Consider the following 9,162-nt stretch of genomic DNA (forward strand, 5'->3'; position numbering starts at 1 on the left):
TATTCCGTTAAATGACGCGACCGCACCATTTAACATGCCTTCCGGGGTTCTTTACCCCACGATCGGCGCCCCAGCGATGTTTTGGGGGGCGCCAATCGCTGCTATGGCACCTCTGGGGTCCGATCGGGACCCCAGAGAAGCCTGAAGGCAGGGCCTTTAAGATGGCGTCTGTGACGTCATCTTAAAGGCAAAGTGTCAGCCTATGCATCTGCATAGGCTGGCACTGCTAATACTCTACATGAGTATTGCAGAGTATTATCATGAACAAGCAATCAGATGATTGCTTGTTCATGTCCCGTGGTGGATCAAGAAAAAAAAAAGGAAAAGAAAATGTTTTTCGAGAAAAAATAATTTTACAAATCAATAAAAATGCCCATAAGACCAAAAACATATAAAGATACAAATTACGCTCAAAAAAGTCAAAATCATAACACAAACCCCACATATATCGTATCACCGCGTCCGTAACAATCCATAGAATAAAACAAAATAACTATTGGACCCATATGATGAACGCCGTAAACAAAAAATTTACAAACCCGCCAAAAATTCTGATTTTACCTATTATATCCCACTAAAATGCAATAAAAAGTGATCAACAAAACATATGTACTCCAGAATAATACTGTTGCAAAGTACAACATGTCCCGCAAAAAACAAGCCATCAACCAGCTCTGTAGCCAAAAACGTAACAATGTTATGCCACTTGGAAGACGGCGATGCAAAAATGAGAGATTTTACAACACATTAGCATTTTATTTTCCAAATTTATTAAAACATAAGAAAAAATATTCATGTCTGGTATCCCCGTAATCGTATCGACCCATAGAATAAAGATAACAGGATTATTAGGCTATACGGTGAACATGACAAAAAAAATTTTAACAAATCAAGTACATAATTGATGCTTTTCTACTCATGACCTCAAAACAAGTTCAAAATTTTCTACAATAGGTGATACCAACCCCAAAATGGTGACACTGGAAAAAGCATCTCATCTCGCAAAAAAAATGCCGTCACATGGCCCAAATAACGTAAAAGCGAAAATTTTATAGCCTTCAAAAGGGGGCAACGAGAAAACTAAAATCCTGGCAGCTGCAGGGTGCTCCTTCCCTTCTGCGCCTCGCTGTGCCCCCATAGCACAAGTAATGTCCACATGTGGGGGGTCTCTGCACTCTGGAGAAATTGTTGAACACATTTTATGGTGGGGTTTTGCTTTTTATCTTTTTGAAATGTGAAAATTTTAGGCCTAAATGAACATATAAGCAACAAAAATTGACCATTCTAAATTTCACACCCATTTGGATTCAATTACTAGGAAGATCTCAAGGAGTTAACAATCTTCGTAAATGCTGCTTCTGATATCATGAGGGGTGCAGATTTGAAAATGGGTTTGTTATATATGGGGTTTAGATGCTAAAAATATTACAATTCAGTGAAAACACTATTTATCCACAAAATTGCCAATTTAAAAAAATATATATATATTTGTAAGCTGCGCAACATCAAAATTAATTATCGAGACATTTTTTTAATTTATGCAAATGTAAATAAGACGATTGGAAATGTTATTCTGCAACTTATTTAGGTCGAAAATCATCTGCATGAAAATGCAATGATTCAAAATTTTGACAATGTCACATTTATCCCAAAACTCCAATTTGTGACATTTTTTGGGGAAATCAAAGCAAAAAATATCAGCCAACATTTACCACTAAAATGAAGTACAAAATGTGTGGAATCGTTTAGATTAGTAAAAGTGTTCAAAAGTTATAACCATATAAAGCAAACCATATCACAATCCCAAAAATCGGGCTGAGCCTTAGGCTATATTCACACTGCTGTTGCCCGCCCGTACCGTACCGTAGCGGGCAACGGCAGTGCACGGGGAGAGGAGGAGGAGGTGAGCGTAGCTCCCCCCCGCCCCTCTACATAGGAAGTAATGGTGCACGGCGCCGTACTACGGAGAAAGATAGGACAGGTCCTATCTTTTTCTGGGGTACGAAGCGGTACGGTGCCGCAAGTGTGCTGCACCATACCGCTCCCGTAGTGCGCCATGCGCCCATTGCCGTCTATTGGGGACGTATATCGGCCGTATATACGTCCCCCATACAGTCGTGTGAATGTAGCCTTAAGCTGTAAAATGGCTGCGTCCTTAAGGGGTTAATACTAAATGCAAAGACTATGAAAACACACCATGAGAAGAAGGCCGAAGACGCCAGACATGTGATAGGCAACACAAATTCCGAGCACAACAAGATCAGGGTAAACCCAATGCAAATCTTTGAAACAAATCTATCATAAAAAATTTTTGAATTTCATATTGGTAAAAATATCAAATATCTTGCGTTCTTGTATTTTACAGATGAAAGCCAGGCAGGCACCAGCAGCGGCAAGAGAAAACAGAAGAAGAGCGCCCCTTTTGATCGAGCAGAGCTCGTCGATTTGATCGACATCTGCGACGAGCGGGGCTACGACCTGCTCCGTGAGACTGGTAGCTATAAAGCTAAGACCAAAATCATGGAGCAGGTCCAAGCCCATCTGCTCGAGAAATACGGCCGGTACCATTCCGTCCGGCAGTTGTAGAAGCGGTTCTCAGACATAAAGGTCCGTGAGGAACGCTTTTTGGAGCGAGTCCGAAGCCGGAACCGCTCTGCAAAAGGTTAGAAGATACAACTTGGTTCTCTAAGTAATGACATGTCTGTGCATTTTTTGATGATTTCTCTTTTTCTTTCTAGCCGGACGGGAGAGGGCACCGGCCGTAGAAGGGGCCTCTTCTTCTGCTTCTGTTGCTGCTGCTGTTGTGGTGGATGTTGGGGACGACTCTCCCCCTCCACCAAGCCCTGTGCCACCTGGCCAAGAGGTAAAGACTGGCATCCTTTTAGGAATCTAAGATGTTGAAAATTTAATATATACAAATTAATTTGTAATTAGTATTAATTTATATATATATATATTTTTTTTTTTAACAGGATCTTGCTGTGGCTCCTTCGGGGGAGGAGATGGTTACCCTGGTGCTGGAACCAGTGGAAGACCCACAGGAAGAGGTCCAGCCACCAGAGGTAGCCACCACAGCAGTGGCCGAGGGTCTTCAGATGTCCATCGGTGAGCAGCTCCTCCATGAAATGGAGCTGCTCAACCGAAAGATGGACATTCTGATGGCCCATTTCGAAAGGTTGTTCCACCCTCCTCGTTCTTAAGTTTGTTATTAACCCTATGGTTTTTTTTTTTTGTTAAAAAGAGTTTGTTTAAAAAACATTAAAAAAAAAAAAATGGAAAAAAAAAAATTTACAAAACAACAAAAAAATAACAAAATGTTTGAAAAAAAAAAAAAAGTTACCTTTTTACCATGATTATCCCCCAAAACAGGCAACGGTGTTTGTAAAGTTGTCTTTTTACCATGATTATCCCCCAAAACAGGCAACGGTGTTTGTAAAGTTGTCTTTTTACCATGATTATCCCCCAAAACAGGCAACGGTGTTTGTAAAGTTGTCTTTTTACCATGATTATCCCCCAAAACAGGCAACGGTGTTTGTAAAGTTGTCTTTTTACCATGATTATCCCCAAAACAGGCAACGGTGTTTGTAAAGTTGTCTTTTTACCATGATTATCCCCCAAAACAGGCAACAGTGTTTGTAAAGTTGCTGTAAATCAATAGCATGAGATGTATTTATTAAGGTATCATTATTTTTCTTTGATGTTTGAATAGAAACAAATGTAATGTGATTTGAAAACAGTGCTTGAATAAATTATTTATTTTTGCATAAAAAAGACTGTTTATTACGTTAACTTCCAGAATAAAACAGGGGCAGCAACACACTGGTGGGGGGTGTTTGTTGACATAAACACTGTTGGGGGGGTATGGTGACATAAACACTGGGGGGGGGGATGGTGACATAAACACTGGTGGGGGGGGTATGGTGACATAAACACTGGTGGGGGGGGTATGGTGACATAAACACTGGGGGGGGGAGTACAGGGACACACAGACACTTTGGCTAAAGATAACTTACATGATGTGGGCAGCTTGGTGTATTTTGCTGGGTTCATACCATATTCTTGGTCTAGGCTCAGCGTTATATGTCACTAAAGCGACTGACGTGTTACCTTTGTGTATACATTGGCAAATAGTTGCAGATGGCGGCTGGCCTTTTGGCTCCATCTGATGCTAAAACTTTAAATCAAGGACTAAACGCTTGCAAAAGTTAACAAGATAATAATTTTTAATTATATTGCATCAGTAAATTCCGTAAAGCTTTACAAATAAATATACATCTTTCCACTATGCAGCCTCCACAAGAGCAATGTATGCTGGGTGGCATGGTGGCTCATTAGTTAGCATTACAGCCTTGCAGCCTTGTGGACCTCGGTTCAAGTCCCATCCAGGTCAACATCTGCACAGAGTTTGCAGTTCTCTCCATGTTTGTGTTGGTTTCCTCCCGGTCCTCCGGTTTCATCCCACACTCAAACACATACTTGCAGGTTTTTTAGATTGGGAGCCCCATTGGGGACAGGGAACATTCTGATAAGGACTGATTATTAGTTCTTATGTGCTCATCGGAGGCAAGGGATGCCTATGTTAATCAAAAGCAATGTTTTGCATCCTTATTCACTTTCGACAAGCACTTTCGACATATCACTCATCATGAGATAGGAGCAGGGTGGAATGCACATACATCACACCATACCCCTTTAAATGGGCCAGGAGGAGAGAGCATACCTGCAGACCTATCCCTTTAAGTGGGGCTTGTGGATGGAACATAGCTGCAGACCCATCCCTTTAAGTGAGGCTTGAGGAGGGAACATAGCTGCAGACCTATCCCTTTAAGTGGGGCTTGAGGAGGAAACCTAGCTGCAGACCTATCCCTTTAAGTGGGGCTTGAGGAGGAAACATAGCTGCAGACCTATCCCTTTAAGTGGGGCTTGAGGAGGGAACATAGCTGCAGACCTATCCCTTTAAGTGGGGCTTGAGGAGGAAACACAGCTGCAGACCTATCCCTTTAAGTGGGGCTTGAGGAGGAAACATAGCTGCAGACCTATCCCTTTAAGTGGGCCAGAAGGAGAGAGCATACCTGCAGACCTATCCCTTTAAGTGGGCCAGAAGGAGAGAGCATACCTGCAGACCTATCCCTTTAAGTGGGCCAGAAGGAGAGAGCATACCTGCAGACCTATCCCTTTAAGTGGTCCGAAAGGAGAGAGCATACCTGCAGACCTATCCCTTTAAGTGGGGCTTGTGGATGGAACATAGCTGCAGACCTATCCCTTTAAGTGAGGCCTGAGGAGGGAACATAGCTGCAGACCTATCCCTTTAAGTGGGCTTGAGGAGGAAACATAGCTGCAGACCTATCCCTTTAAGTGGGGCTTGAGGAGGAAACATAGCTGCAGACCTATCCCTTTAAGTGGGGCTTGAGGAGGGAACATAGCTGCAGACCTATCCCTTTAAGTGGGGCTTGAGGAGGAAACATAGCTGCAGACCTATCCCTTTAAGTGGGGCTTGAGGAGGGAACATAGCTGCAGACCTATCCCTTTAAGTGGGGCTTGAGGAGGAAACATAGCTGCAGACCTATCCCTTTAAGTGGGGCTTGAGGAGGGAACATAGCTGCAGACCTATCCCTTTAAGTGGGGCTTGAGGAGGAAACATAGCTGCAGACCTATCCCTTTAAGTGGGGCTTGAGGAGGAAACATAGCTGCAGACCTATCCCTTTAAGTGGGGCTTGAGGAGGAAACATAGCTGCAGACCTATCCCTTTAAGTGGGGCTTGAGGAGGAAACATAGCTGCAGACCTATCCCTTTAAGTGGGGCTTGAGGAGGGAACATAGCTGCAGACCTATCCCTTTAAGTGGGGCTTGAGGAGAGAGCATACCTGCAGACCTATCCCTTTAAGTGGGGCTTGAGGAGAGAGCATACCTGCAGACCTATCCCTTTAACTGGGGCTTCTTGCTTTTCAAAAGCAACATTCTCCAAGTAGGATCCTAAGCAAAAGAAAAATGCCCTGACTTTCACCGCCTTCAGCCCGGTGTATATGAGTGCACGTCTTGCGACACAATTCGGTTTTTTAAATTCGGGGGCTTGTCCGAATCATTCGGGTTGTTCGAAAACCACGCCCCCTGGTTTTGGCCTCACGGAAGTCGGCGCCCGTGCGCCACAATTTAGACCCGTGCGCCAGAATCCCGGGGCAATTCAGGGAATATCGGCGCAAATCGGAAATATTCGGGTAACACGTCGGGAAAACACGAATCGGGCCCTTAGTAAATGACCCCCAATGTTTTTCTCTTCGTGTGCATGGTTGGATTCAAATTCACTCAATGACTCTGATAAAGTGTCTTCCCGGACAGTAAATGAACTTTCTTCTTCTGTGTCCTGTTGTTTATTAGAAAGATGAAAGGAACATGAGTATCATCGAAATCAGTAGATATATTTTGACTTCATGTTTGAGATAGAACTTTGGATTGCTCCATGTCTGTTTAAACATTTCCATATTGGGAGATTGTCAGTAATGAACTTTATTTGTTTGGTTTCCATATTGGTTTGGTTTCTAAGGTACCATTTTGTGGCATTGATCCCCAAAGTATGCATGATGTTGGAATATAGTGCAGACACATCTAATGTCAAAAAATGGTATTCTGATTCTCCTGTAAAATTATGAAATTCCTGGATAAGTGAGTTTGAGTCTCGGAGATAAGATGGAAGACTTTTGACTATATCTTATAGATATAGGTCCACCAAGTGGGAAAGGGCACTGGTAAGGGATCCAATGCCCAGAATAATAGAACGTCCCTGTGGGTTCCTTTTGTCTTATGCATATTCTCTAGTCCATACCCTTATCATCCTTGCAACATGAATTGCCTGTGGGTTTATCATCAAGCCTGACAACTTGGTTTGTTCCTTTTCACAGTTATTTGTTCATTTTGTATGTTCATAATGACTATTATTCCCTTTCTATAAAAACAAAATCAAGCCAAGAGGCTACCTGATGTATATTATACCATGTATATGTACCACTATGATCTTTCTATGCTTGTTGGCTTCAATAAAGATTTGAAATCATTTTTAAAAATAATGATAAGTGTACTCCCTGGAACCAAGTAAACTGTGTTTGACTAATAGATGTAAAGTAATTGCTTAGAAACCCTACTCTTCATGTTTTTTCTTTAATGATACATGTATAAGCTTTACAGATGAAAAAGTGTGTTGTCAATAATTTGCATAATATGTCCTTCCTTTAGGCCAAGGTTACAGTTAGAATTATTGAAAAATATAATGAACCATCATTTTTAAAATTTGTTTTTGCAAGAAGTTTTCATAGTCATTGCAGATGGAAGAACAGTATATTTGGAGCTATGGACATGATCGGTGTAGTGGAAAGCATTCCCGCATTATCTGAGGAAATGTCACATGTCTGCTATAGTCACACAGAAATCTTGGCTGTGATAGGAGTATGTATATATGCAGAAAAGGAATATGCTGGCACTACTAAATGTGTAATTAATTCGATAGGGTGTTACTGTCACCGTTTGGTTATTGTATTTTCATTGGGTTACCAGTGACCGATTCAGTTGCGGATTCAAGGAAGAGAATAGGAGAACTGTGGTGCTCTAATTCCCAGAGTAGACAAGTCCAAATATTCAAGAGAGGTAATGGAATGGCACTCACCGTGATATCTCCTTCCAATGCAATTTATTTGTGCATACTTACAAAAACAAGATGTGCAGTTTACAATTCATGGGGACGGGAGGACGCAGGGACTCACAATATGACAAAAAAGACAGCTGTTTCGCGCACACGGCGCTTCATCTGGCTTGCCGGCTCACACATGTAAAACACTGTGGTCATTTAAACCCATTAACCACACCCCTTTTCCTGGGACTCGGGATCCTATTGGTGCTCCACTAATTTGTATTATTTACTGATGGCGCAGCACCATCGTCACTGGGGCACGGCCCCCCAGGTGACGTCAGTCGAGGAGGCGGACTGCAGTCCCAAACCGTCCCAGAGTCGGTGCATGGCAGAGAAGGCGTGTGTGAGATAGTTGCTGTGGTTGCAGCATAAACAAGTTATTGCACCTACAGGGAAAAAAGGTGTTGAGCGGTTAAAGTGTTGAGAAATAGTAGGAGCAGGAGAATGGGTGGAAAATGGGATTGAAACGGCCTGAATTTTAAAATACAGGTTGGTCACTCAATACGGGTGACACAAGGAATTGCTAGTAATGGCCCTTAACCTCAGAGACAATTAGTCTACTATCTGGGCATACAATAGCTATGAACTAAAATGCACAGTGACAATGATTACAATCTTGCATATATTAAAGGTGACATTAAATGGCCATTAGAGATGTCCATGATATTCTGCTGATATTATTTGGTATGAATTCAAACATCGTTTGAATTCATACATGAGCTACATCAAATAAATCATATCTAGCCTATCATTGAGTTCCAGAGGACCTAGGGCTCCTGTGCGTAGGATCCATCTACCTTCTTTTTGTAGTAAGAGGCGCTGTCTATCGCCTCCTCCTCGTAAGATGGGGACTCATTCTATACCTGCTATTCGCAGAACCTTAGGATCCGAATTGTGGTGCATTTTTACATGCTCAATTAGTCTTGGCGCCCCATGACCGGTTCTTAGGGACTTAATGTGCTCACAGGTTTTCCCTATGTAGAACCTCCCACAATCACAGAAGATTACATAGACCACGAAGTCCGTTTTACATGTGATAAGATGCTTGAGTCTTATTGTATAGCCTCCACATGGTATCTCTGTAGTTTTTATTAATTGTGTACAGTGACTACAATTACCACAAGGGTAATTCCCTTTCGGTGTACTTGTTTCTAGCCAATTGTTTCCAACGGGATTGAGAACACTCCTTACTAACTCTGACTTGATTGTCCTCTCTCTTCGGAAGGTTACCAGAGGACCTTTAGCCGCTATCTCTATGTTAGATCAAAATAAAAGAATGATCAGAAAATTCTTCTGTGACCAATGGGAAAAAAGTAGGTGAAGAACCCCAAAAAAACCTGGGTTGTACTGCATTTACTTCATTGTGTCCCTAACATAGTTGATCACAGTACAATATCATTTGTATTAGCTACATTTAATGGTAGCATCTAAAGGAATAGGAGCTTTAGATCCTGGAACTGTCTGTGAGAAGAAAATTTCTGAAAG

The 9,162-nt window shown here is 42.1% G+C and overlaps 1 long non-coding RNA gene across 1 annotated transcript; it reads left to right on the plus strand.

The window, feature by feature from the left end:
* Positions 1-2,554: 2,554 nt before the first annotated feature.
* On the plus strand, positions 2,555-3,191 carry LOC140068937 (uncharacterized). Its single transcript, XR_011848639.1, has 3 exons — positions 2,555-2,662; positions 2,739-2,863; positions 2,973-3,191. It is a non-coding gene; the product is annotated as an uncharacterized lncRNA (long non-coding RNA).
* Positions 3,192-9,162: the final 5,971 nt, after the last annotated feature.

The sequence above is a fragment of the Engystomops pustulosus genome, chromosome 7, assembly GCF_040894005.1.
Source record: "Engystomops pustulosus chromosome 7, aEngPut4.maternal, whole genome shotgun sequence".
NCBI classification, from domain to species: Eukaryota; Metazoa; Chordata; class Amphibia; order Anura; family Leptodactylidae; genus Engystomops; species Engystomops pustulosus.